This window comes from Mustela nivalis (assembly GCF_964662115.1).
Source record: "Mustela nivalis genome assembly, chromosome: 1".
Taxonomy (NCBI): Eukaryota; Metazoa; Chordata; class Mammalia; order Carnivora; family Mustelidae; genus Mustela; species Mustela nivalis.
This window is the reverse complement of record NC_139020.1, coordinates 212,961,055-212,972,177: the sequence shown is the minus strand read 5'-3', so window position 1 is coordinate 212,972,177 and position 11,123 is coordinate 212,961,055. Positions and strand designations below refer to the sequence as shown.

Below are 11,123 nucleotides of genomic sequence, written 5' to 3'. Positions count from 1 at the left end.
CAGGGTCTTGGGGTTGAGCCCCACATCGGGCTCTCTGTTCAGCGGGGAGCCTGCTTCCCCCTCTCTGCCTGCCTCTCTGCCTACCTGTGATTTCTGTCCAATAGATAAATAAAATCTTAAAAAATAACTAACTAAATAAATCCACCCAGCTGATTTTTTTTTAAAGATTTTTTTTATGTATTTATTTGACAGAGATCACAAGTAGGCAGAGAGGCAGTCAGTCAGAGAGAGAGAGGGAAGCAGGCTCCCTGCTGAGCAGAGAGCCCGATGTGGGGCTCGATCGCAGGACCCTGAGATCATGACCTGAGCCAAAGGCAGTGGCTTAACCCATTGAGCCACCCAGGCGCCCCGCAGCTGATTTTTTGATGTACAGCATGCTCCATCTTTTCCTCCACTCCACGTTCTTTTTTTCCCCCAAGATATTATTTCTTTATTTGACAGATAACGAGACGGACTACAAACAGGGAGTGGGAGAGGAAGAAACAGGCTTCCCACAGAGCAGGGAGCATGATGTGGGGCTCGATCCTAGGACCCTGGGATTGTGACCTGAGCCGAAGGCAGATGCTTAAGGACTGAGATACCCAGGTGCCCCCACTCCAGGTTATAAAATTGGTTCACCTGGTCAGGCTTTCTTTACACCTGTTGCGCACCTGTATGCCCGGCACCACGGTGCTCAGTCTCAACGGAGCCCTCTAACACAGTTTTGACTCCTAGCCATTACGCAGTTGAGACCCAGGGAGGGGAACTGGCTCACTTAGGTCTGTGGCACAGCCACGGCACTTACACAGGTGTATACAAATTTAGACACAAGGTGAGGACAGTGCTGTTATACATACTGCCCTGGGCTGGTTTTCTATTAATTCCAGTTCATTTTGTAAGTGACCACCTCATCTAACGCTTTAGGAAACAAACATGAGGTGTGGGCTGGTGTGCGTATGTTTGTGTGTGTGCGCTCAAAAACGGGAAACCGGGGGCACCAGGGTGGCTCAGTGGGTTGAGCCTCTGCCTTCGGCTCAGGTCATGATCCCAGGGTCCTGGGATCGAGCCCCACATCGGGCTCTCTGCTCCACGGGGAGCCTGCTTCCCCCCCAAACCCCTGCCTGCCTCTCTGCCTACATGTGATCTTTGTCAAATAAATAAAATCTTTGGGAAAAAAAAGATCAAAATAGAAATAGGAAACCTACTACATGTATGGCTAGTGATATGTACTTGGAGTGAAATGGACGGTCAGGATTCCTCTTCCACGGGCGCCTGTGGGGCTCAGTCGGTTGAGCGTCTGACCCTTGATCTGAGTTCCGGTCTTGATCTCAGGGTCATGGGCTCAAGCCCAGAGTCGGGCTTTATACCCAGGGAGGAATCTACTTAAAAGTAACTAAATAAAAGAATTCCTCCTTCATGTATACTTCTAAAAATGCATTTTTATTTTTTATTTATTTATTTATTTATTAAGATTTTATTTATTTATTCGACAGACAGAGATCACAAGCAGGCAGAGAGGCAGGCAGAGAGAGAGGAAGGGAAGCAGGCTCCAGAGAGCCTGATTCAGGGCTCGATCCCAGGACCCCGGGATCATGACCTGAGCCGAAGGCAGAGGCTTTAACCCATTAAGCACCCAGGTGCCCCTAAAAATGCATTTTTAAAGCACATAGGAGTTTACCTTTCCAAGCATCTCTATGCATTGGACTGGCCTGTCTGGGAGAGGAGGCTCAATTCAGCACCTTGCCCATATGGGGAAGGTGGTGACCAGTTAGAAATGAGCTGGCCCTGGGCGACCTGGGGGCTTGGTGAGTTGAACAAGACTCTTGGTTTCAGCTCTCAGGGTGGTGAGAGTGAGCCCCAGGTCCGGCTTCGTGTGGAGTCTGCTTGACAAATACTCTCTCCTCCCTCTGCCCCTTCCCCTGGCTCATTCTCTCCCTTTCTCTGCCCCCTCCTTAAAATAAATAAAATCTTCAAAAACAAAGTGAGCTGGCCCTGGACTGCTCGAGGCTTGTTCAGGGAGGGGTACTAGCCCTCCCAGTCCCAGCCTTTCATGAGATTTGTACCAGTCTGCAAAGACCTGGAGAAAACCCAATTGATTTATCCTCCAGAGAGTTTGCCCATTTGAAAATCCTGTGTCCTTTCTACTTTGCATAGGACCTTTTTTAACTAAATGGCAATGCTTGTACTTTTTCCCTAACATTCTTTTTAAAATTTTTATTTATTTTTATTTTTAAAAAAGATTTTATTTTTTTATTTGACAGAGATCACAAGTAGGCAGAGAGGCAAGCAGAGAGAGAGGGAGAAGCAGGCTCCCCGCTGAGCAGAGAACCCGATGAGGGGCTCGATCCTAGGACCCCGGGATCATGACTGGAGTCAAAAACAGAGGCTTCAACCTACTGAGCCACCCAGGTGCCCCTTCCCTAACGTTCTATCATGCAAACTTTCAAACAGAAAAGTTGAATTGAAATAAACAGCCACTCTCTGGATTCTACAATTGGTGTTTTATTTTATTTTTTATTTTTTTAAAGATTTTATTTATTTTTTTTGACAGACAGAGATCACAGGTAGGCAGAAAGGCAGGCAGGGAGAGAGAGAGGGAAGCAGGCTCCCTGCTGAGCAGAGAGCCCGATGCAGGGCTCCATCCCAGGACACCGAGATCATGACCTGAGCTGAGGGCAGAGGCTTAACCCACTGAGCCACCCAGGCACCTCTGGATTCTACAATTGTTAATGTTCAATTTTTACACAAGAGATGGCATTTAAAAAAAAAAAAAAGAAGTCTCCCCAGAGAAAATAAGAAAGTGGATACCTATTTAGGTGCTCCAATTAAAAAAAAAAAAATTTTTTTTTTTTTTTTTTTTTTTGAGTCTCTGTTCTCCAAATACCTGGAACAGACCGTCTTACAGGAGAGCAAAAGGCCTGTGTGGTTTTTTTTTTTGGGGGGGGCCTCCATTGTTGTACCTCAGATACTGTGTTACCGTGATCAAAGGACATTTGTCTTTCCCACTGGTTAGGGAGTTCCTTGGGGGCAGATGCTCTTTCCCATTTTTAAAGTTAAATTTTAACTATAGGAGGAGTCTATGAATAGGGTCCCACGAGAAAGGACAATCTCCCTGAGCAGATTCAAGTCCCCACCGACTACGTTTTCTCCTGGTGTGGCTCTCTCCTCTCTCCAAAGATTTCCTTTTCCCTCTGCCCGGGTGACCTTTCTCTGTGCATTGTCCCAGATGCGAACTCTTGGAGACCATATGACCCGGGACCCCGTGTGTCTTCTCCCTAAGGTAGGTTAGTGGACACCGAATTCTGAACCATGTTGCAGCTTGCTCACGAAAGTGTGTAGGGGATCATTCCAGGGCACTGCGTGGAGACCGCCCTCTTGTTAAACTGCTCCACAGTTGGAAGTGCTGCGGAGTGTCCCGTGTCCCAAATTACGGGGCTGGTACCCTGTAGATGCGTGTGGACAGCGACACCTTGGGCGCTGAAGACGTGACCTCCGCGGGGGTTGTTCAGGGTGCCTGACCTCCTGGGGGCGGTTTACAGTGTGGGTGCATAGATGTCACTGGGAAACGCCCGGCTGCCAGTTCACACGACTGCCCGCGAGCTACCCGCGATGCACCCCACTGTTGCCTACTGCACAAGCAGTGATGATGAAGCCACCTGCTCGAGCCCTGTGTGTGCGGCGTCCCGCTCATTCTCGCAACGTCTCTTGGGGAGGGGCCGGCGGGGTCGGCTGAGCGTGTGCCCGTGTGTCACCATCTCACCCACTTCATGGGGGAAACTGAGGCCCAGCCAGGTTCCAGTGAGGTGTGGGGCCCAGGTGAGCTCGGAACCTTGGTGTTAGGGAACTCGGGAGAGCGCACCGAACTACCCGGTGGGCCTTGAGGCTTTGCAAAGGTTGGTTGATCGCGATGGAAATAAATTTGGCTTTTTGGGGGGCAGACGAGGGACGCTTGCCGCGTGACTTTTTATTTCTCCAGCTCTTCGTTCTCCTGTTTTGCAGAACCGGTTGCACGGGAGGTGCTTCCCACGTCAGGACTTAAGGAACTGGGGCTCTCTGCGTCCGAGTTCCCGCCACGGGTCTCGAACCCCTTCCCCGTCCCTCTCGGGCCGGGTGCTGATGTTGTGCTGGGTCTCACGTACTCAGTTGCAGCCTGATAAGCGGGGCGGGGCCCGGGCCCGATTGGCATTCGCCTCAGCCAGTCCGCGCCTCGGGCTCACCCCGTAAGCCAATGCTCACTTGTCCCCGTGCGGTCGTTGGGCGGTCCCCGAGGCGCCCTTGTCAATCCGAGGCCCAGCCGCCGTCGGGTTGGTAGCGGCTGTCTTGGCTGGCGTGCGCCGCTTCCAATGAAAACGGAGCCGGTCACCGGGCACGTGGGTGGGCGCCGGCGTGTCCCGGCCGCTCAGCCAATGGGGACTTGAGGCCAGCGCCGGCGCCCGCCCAATCGAGGCGCGCGGGGGGCGGGCCGTGCGATGTTGATGGGCCCGGCGGAGGGGAGGGGCGGAGCTGTCAGCGGTAGCCAATGGGCGTGCGGGCGTGGGCTCGGGGCCCAATGGGAGCCAGGGCGGAGCTGGCGCGCGGCCTCATAAGCCCCGCCCGGGGCGCTCGCGGAGGGCTCGGCCGCCAGCGACCGAGCGGGGCCCGGCCCGAGCGGGGCCTGGGGGTGCGACGCCGAGGGCGGGGGAGCGCGCGCCGCTGCTCCGGACCGGGCCGCGCGCGCCGCCTCAGGTGAGCCCGCGGGGAGGCGGCCGCCGCGTCCGAGCTCGGGCCCTGCCGCCGCCGCCGCCGCCGCCACCGCCGCCGCCGCCGCCGCCGCCGCCCCCGCGCCGCGCCCCGGGCTGCGGGCGGGCGCCCGGGACGCGAGGCCCAGGCCTCGGGCGCGGCCTGCTCGGGCCGCGGCCGCCGCGCTTTGTCCCGGCCCGCGAGGCGGTTGGGGGCGTTAACCGCCCGGCCCGGGGGCGCCCGCCGGGCCTCGGGCGGGGGCGGCGCGGCCGGACAATGGCGGGGCCGGGGGCGGGAGGCGGGGGCGTCCGGCCCGGGGCCGGGGGCGCGCGCGGGGGCTGGGCCGGGGCGTCCCCGCCGGCTCTGCACAAAAGATGACAGCGTGGGTGGCCCGGCCCGGCCGGCCCTGCCCGGCTGGGCCCTTCTCTTTTATTATTCACAACAATCCTGATAATTAAAAAAAAATGAAGAACGAGGCAGAGACCGAGAGCTCGCGAGCGCGGGGGAGCGGGCGATCCCAGGCCCCGGCTGGCCCCTGCCTGCGTTTCCGCCCCTTGGGCTCCCGGCGGGGTCACCGGGGCGCTGCCCGGCCCGGCCGCGGCCCCCGACACGGCCGTCGCTGCACCCCACCCCCCGCCCCGAGACAGCCCCCCGCGCCGTCGCGGCTTCCCAACTCGCTTCCTATCTCCCCGCCCCCTCCAATAAGCGTGCAGTCTGGATTTTTAAAATGATTATTAAAATACGTGTCCACTTGGTAGGCACCTCGCAGCTTCCCGACGCGTCCCCCTCGGAGCCCCATCGCCATCCCAGAGACCCCCTTCTCTGGAGCAGTCGGTTGTGGAGTCGCTCCCGCCGCGACCCCGGTGGGAGCTGGGGGACGGATTCATTCTGCAAGGGACCTGCCTCCTCAGCGTGCGGGGGCCCGAGTCCGCCACGGTGACACCAGGTGGAATGGGGTGCGTGTCCACCTGAGCGCCGTGGATGGTTTTGCGGGCGATTGTCCTCCCCCTGGGGTCGGGGGAGGCGTGGACTGCGCTTCCGTGTGTCCCATCTGTTTTGGGCCGGGGGTGTGGGGGGGTGCTTTTGTGTTAATAATTCAGGTGCATCTGGGGAACTGTTTCCCGAGTTATGAAACTAGTGAGAAGGTGGTTCTGTTCGGTGGAATCCGGTGATCCTGCCGTGTGCAGAGTGTGTTCTGGTCGGTGTGTCTCTGTCAGCTGCTTTTATTCAGCAAGTTCCCTCGGGCCCCACGGGGTGCTGGCTCGGTCTTGGGGTCGGAGGATAGTGGGATGCAGTCAAGGCTTGGGGGCCCTGCCCCACCCCTCTGCCTCAACAGCCATTTAGGTGCTTGTCCCCAGGCTGGAGAAAGCCCCTAAAACGGGTTCATTAGATGACTCGACGGGCTTCTATCGCTGCCATCCAGAGAGCTAATGACTCCCCTAATTCTCAAATAATAGCTTCCTTATGAGGCTCCGGGAGGGTTTGTCAACTCGCTGGTCAGCCTTTTCTCGCCGCCTCTGCAAGAGCTGCGGTCGGCCTCTCCCATCTTTGCAGCCTGGTGTGTGGAACCCTGAAGGACAGAGTGTGAAAGTCGAGGAGTCAACTTGTGATTCTGGGAGTCGAGGGTTTCTGAAACTCGCTGGCCCTCTTTCCGGGTTTCTGATTGGATGCTGGGTGAATCTCGGTGTTCCTCCGTTTGTGCTGAGGACGCCGCGCCGGTCAGGCTGCCCTGCCCTGGGGGACGTCACTGCTGGGGAGCACAGGGGGTGGTCCCACGGAGGGGGGGTGGCCCAGGGGCGCCCAGGTGTGGCCGTGCTTGCATGCACGTCCGGTGTCAGTCGCCGCCCGTGCGTCTGTGTGCACACTGATGGGAGTGTGTAGCTTTTGAGACTCGAAATACCTACAGGTCGTGTAACAATTGATTTTCTCCCATTTTCGGATCCTTTCCTTGTTGGGGGTGGCCTGCTAAGGAGATTGTGGCCTGCTGGTGCCGAAAGGTAGTGCTGATTGGTCATTTAGGACCCCGCCCGGCCTTTGTTGTACTTTTCCTCAGTCCCTGTGCCATCCTGCAGGAGCCCTCTGGGGTGGTCAGCCCCCTCCCCTTCCCTCGCCCCACCCCTGCCGCTCTGTCTGTGCTTGATCCCTGTGCTGCTGCCTCTGCCCTCCCGTGCCCCACCCCCTTCCCCTGGAGGGGCTCAGCCATCTGTTCTGGCTTCTGTGTGACACCTGTGAGAAGGCGGGGGTGGTGGGAGCGGTGGAGCGCTGGGACAGGTTATAGAGAATTGCTGACTTGAGGGGCCTCGGTTCTCATGGGGGGCAAGGGAGAGGTGAGGGTCCTAGGGTGTGAATCCCACCATCCGTGGGGGTCTGGTTCAGGGGATGGGTGGTTGGTGCCGGACTGAGACCCTGGCAGATGAGCCTTTTGAGTGGCCTCCTTCCTGGGCTGTGGAAGCGTGGTGTGGGGTTCAGAGCTCTGTGACCTTGGGCCAGTCACTTGCTCAGGAACAAAGTTAGGGGGTTCATGAAGCCTTCCTAAGTTGGGGGGCGGGGTGAAAAGCGAATGACCTGCTTGCAAAGGGCATGACTGTGGAGGGCCGCACAGACCTGGGTTACCCCTGTGCCTTCACCCACAGCCTCGAAGGCCAGGGCTCCCGGCTCTGCTCCAGAGATTGGCTCTGGGGGCTGCCCCCAGGGGCCTCTGTGCCCCAGCTCTTTCCTGCCCCGCCCTGGTGAGGATGCTGGGCAGCAGACGCCAGGGCTGAACCTGGACTCCGTTCTGACCTGCTGTTCTTGGCCGTGTCCCTGGATTCCTGTCCCCCGCTCCGTTCCCCATACAGGCTTCCAAGTGTGAGGGAAGCCTGGGATTCGGGCCTCGGATTCCTCACCTGTAAAATGGGTGCAGTGAGAACGTATGCTGGGTTGTTGTGGGGGATCAGAGGGGATGAGAAGCACTGAATGCTTTGTGTGGCCCCGGAAGCTGGGAGCCGGACACGGTTGATTACTGGTGTGCGGCGTCAGCTCCTGTCAGCGGCTCCCTCTGCCTGTCCACATTCAGTCGGCTTGTCCTCCCTGGGACTGCCCTGGGCACTGTAGGATACTGAGCGGCATCCCTGGCCACGCCCACTTGATCCCAGGAGCATGCCCACACCCCCAGTGTGACAACCACAAATGTCCTCAGACATTGCCCAGCGTGCTGGGGCGGGTGGGGGGGGGCACAGTTACCCCCGAAGGAGATCCTGTCACTTAACCTTTAATCCTGCAGCAGCCTGCTATTTGGCTGTGACCCTGCTCTCCCTCAAGTTCTGGTGTCCCTTGTCCCCTTCCTCCCCTCTATCCTTGAATAGGCAGGGGCTTGTGTTTGCAAACAGTGTCTGGCCAAACTCAGCCTGGCCGTCCCAGTCCTTAGTCCTTCCCGGCTGGGCTGTCCCTCTGCCTCTCTGGGGCCCTTCCCAGCCTGCAGCTTCCCCTTCAGGAGAGGAGGGCACCCATGGACTTGCCCGTGTCGCCTGGTGGGCGTGGCCTCACCCCAAGCCTGCCTGAGTGCCCTGCCGAGGCTGGCTTCCACCTGTCACCATAGCCCCCCCCAGCCCCCACCATACCCCTTCCTGTCACTTTGCTTAACAGTTCTCTTTACATTGACTCGGAGGTGACTCACTTCTTTAATCTTGCCTTCTCCCAAGCAGTAATGTCCATGAAGTCGTGGCTCCGTTCATACGCTGGTTGCAGACCCTTTGATCCAGTGAAATGGATTTAACTCTGATATTTAAAAAAAATAGGTTTGTGTCACCGCAGTAGGAAGGCCCAAGTGGGTTGATGAATTGATTTTGTTGTTGGATGAGTTGGTTTTTGAGTTTCCTCCTCCACTTTGACTTGGCCTGTTCTGGGAGCAGCTTGCTGGTTAGATAAGGTGTTGCCACGGGTGTGTCACTTTCCACTCCTGCTTCCTCAAGGAGCTTTTAGAAGCTCTAAAAGTGGTCAGCCTCGGGGCGCCTGGGTGGCTCGGTGGGTTAAAGCCTCTGCCTTCGGCTCAGGTCATGGTCTCAGGGTCCCGGGATCGAGCCCCACATCAGGCTCTCTGCTCGGCGGGGAGCCTGCTTCCTCCTCTCTCTCTGCCTGCCTCTGCCTACTTGTGATCTCTGTCTGTCAAATAAATAAATAAAATCTTTAAAAAAAATAAATAAATAAAAGTGGTCAGCCTCTACTCAGAATGCTCCAGTAGCTTCCTCATGTTCCTGGAAAAAATCGGGAGACCCCTTCCCATGGGCTCTGTGCTCTGTTGCCTGTCCTTTCTCCTTGCCCTACTGTTCCCCCATCCTGCACCTCGGACATAACCAGTTGCCCTGCCTGCTCTTCCCTGCCCTGCCTCAGGGCCCTTGCACTGGCTTTCCCCTCACTCTTCTTGTCAGCTGACTCCTTGTCTCTTCCCATCTTCGCTCAGAGGCCATCCCTGGCCGCGCTGCCTAAACTCCCCCTTCCAGCCTCTGTCTCTCCCCATCCTGCCTTTTCTTCTTCGTGTTCAGCACTGCTGTAAACACATAAGTTAATCTGTTTATATATTTATTGTCTGTCTCATCCAGGAGAACAGAAGTTCTTTTTTTTTTTTTTTTTAAAGATTTATTTATTTATTTGACAGAGAGAGATCACAAGTAGGCAGAGAGGCAGGAAGAGAGGCAGGCAGAGAGAGAGGAGGAAGCAGGCTCCCTGCCGAGCAGAGAGCCCGATGTGGGACTTGATCCCAGGACCCTGAGATCATGACCTGAGCTGAAGGCAGCGGCTTAACCCACTGAGCCAGCCAGGCACCCAGAACAGAAGTTCTTTCTGTAAAGGGTCAGAGAGTCCGTAGTTTTGGCTTTGCAGGCCAGTCGGTCCCAACTACACTGCTCTGCCGCTGTGGCCCAGAACTATGGGAATGAATGAATATGCCTGTTTGCCAATAAAGCTTTATTCGTGGTCACAGAATTGGCAATTTCACCCGTGATGAACTGTTTCTCTTCCTTTGATTTTTTTTTTCCCTCACCCAAACATTAAAAAAAAGGTCAAAACCATTCTTAGCTCTGAGGCTGTAGAGAAGCAGGAGGTGGGCTGCGTTCTAGCTGTGGGCTGTAGTCTGGGAACCCCTGCCGCTGGGCTGTGAGGTGCTTGCTAGAGGAATGACTTGTCTACTGGCTGCTGCGTGTCTCCCCAGCACCTCGGGCGGCGGTTCCTGGCCTGCAGTGCGAGTTCAGTCAACCCTCCTTTGCTGGATGAATGAATTGTCATCTTCCTTTCGTCAAAACAGAGTCCTATTCTATATTAGAAAAAGAATGGGTTCCGGGTTATTTCAGGGGAAATATAAGAAAATGTTATGGCCCAGTCCACCCAAACAACCCCAAAATGAAGGAGGAAAAAAGTCTGTGAACAGGAGGAAATATATTGCTATGTGCGGTACCCGAGACCGCCCCCCCCTTGCATGCCACCCCCCAGAAGATTAGGAAGAAATGTTCGCAAAAGATGGGGAAGGAGGCTTCTTGGCGTAAGGAGTTTAGTTTTGGCCTGGCAGAGGGTGAGGGCTTAAGAGGAAGACGAGTTTCCCAACCATTTTATTTTGTAAGCATCTGACCCATCCTCTTGACCAATACCTGTGCCCTCGTCAGAGGGGGTGGTGGAGACCTGTGGGGTGATTTTCTTTTCTTTTTATTTTTTTAAAGACTTTATTTATTTGATAGAGATCATAAGTAGGCAGAGAGGCAGGCCTAGAGAGAGGAGGAAGCAGGCTCCCTGCTGAGCAGAGAGCCCAATGCGGGGCTCGATCCCAGGACCCTGAGACCATGACCTGAGCCAAGGGCAGAGGCTTTAACCCACTGAGCCACCCAGACGCCCCGTGTGGGGTGGTTTTCATAGTCACCAGCTGCTCCAGGTCACTGGGGACAGTTGGAAGAGGTGGCTTCGTGGACGTGAACATTGAGCCGTGTGGGGTGGGTGGGCCACAAGGTGACTGTCGGATGACTGTGGTGCGCCCAGGAGTGCACCCGGCGGCCGCGCTGCCTCCCTCTTGCTCCTCCAGCACGACCGCGGCGGGAGGACAGCGGCTGGCTGGGTTTCCGAGCCAAGGACATCTTCAGCGACTTGGATTTGGTACCGTCCCAGGAACGTTCTGACTCGTCAGAGAAGCATGATTTGCGCTCACGCCTTCTTTAGTTGATGGAAAGAAACAGTCTGGAGAGGGTTCCAAGGGTGCCCGTCCTTTTTGGCCTCTCTCTGTCTTTCTGCGCCTCTCCATCTCTCTCTCCCTCCTTTCTTGCCTTCCCCTTGCTTCTCGCCACCCCCTCCACCCCCAGTCCTAGCGAGTGCATGTAGGCAGGCATGGGTGGGCGCAGGCGGCATCGTCGGATCGCGTGTGTGGAGCTGGCTTCCCCCGACCGGCGGCTGTGCTTTTGGCAGCCGTC

General features: G+C 56.5%; 1 protein-coding gene across 19 annotated transcripts in view; it reads left to right on the top strand.

The window, feature by feature from the left end:
* Positions 1 to 4,579: 4,579 nt before the first annotated feature.
* The window catches only part of KDM4B (lysine demethylase 4B), a gene marked incomplete at its 3' end in the record, with an annotated part of 132,663 nt that continues 126,119 nt past the window's right edge, over positions 4,580 to 11,123 (top strand). For 12 of the 19 annotated variants that reach the window (XM_082734993.1, XM_082734989.1, XM_082734992.1 and 9 more), the window contains exon 1: positions 4,581 to 4,704. Of the gene's footprint in view, positions 4,705 to 11,123 lie in introns of all 19 variants that reach the window. The other 7 variants (XM_082734988.1, XM_082735003.1, XM_082735001.1 and 4 more) reach the window with 4 other exon arrangements.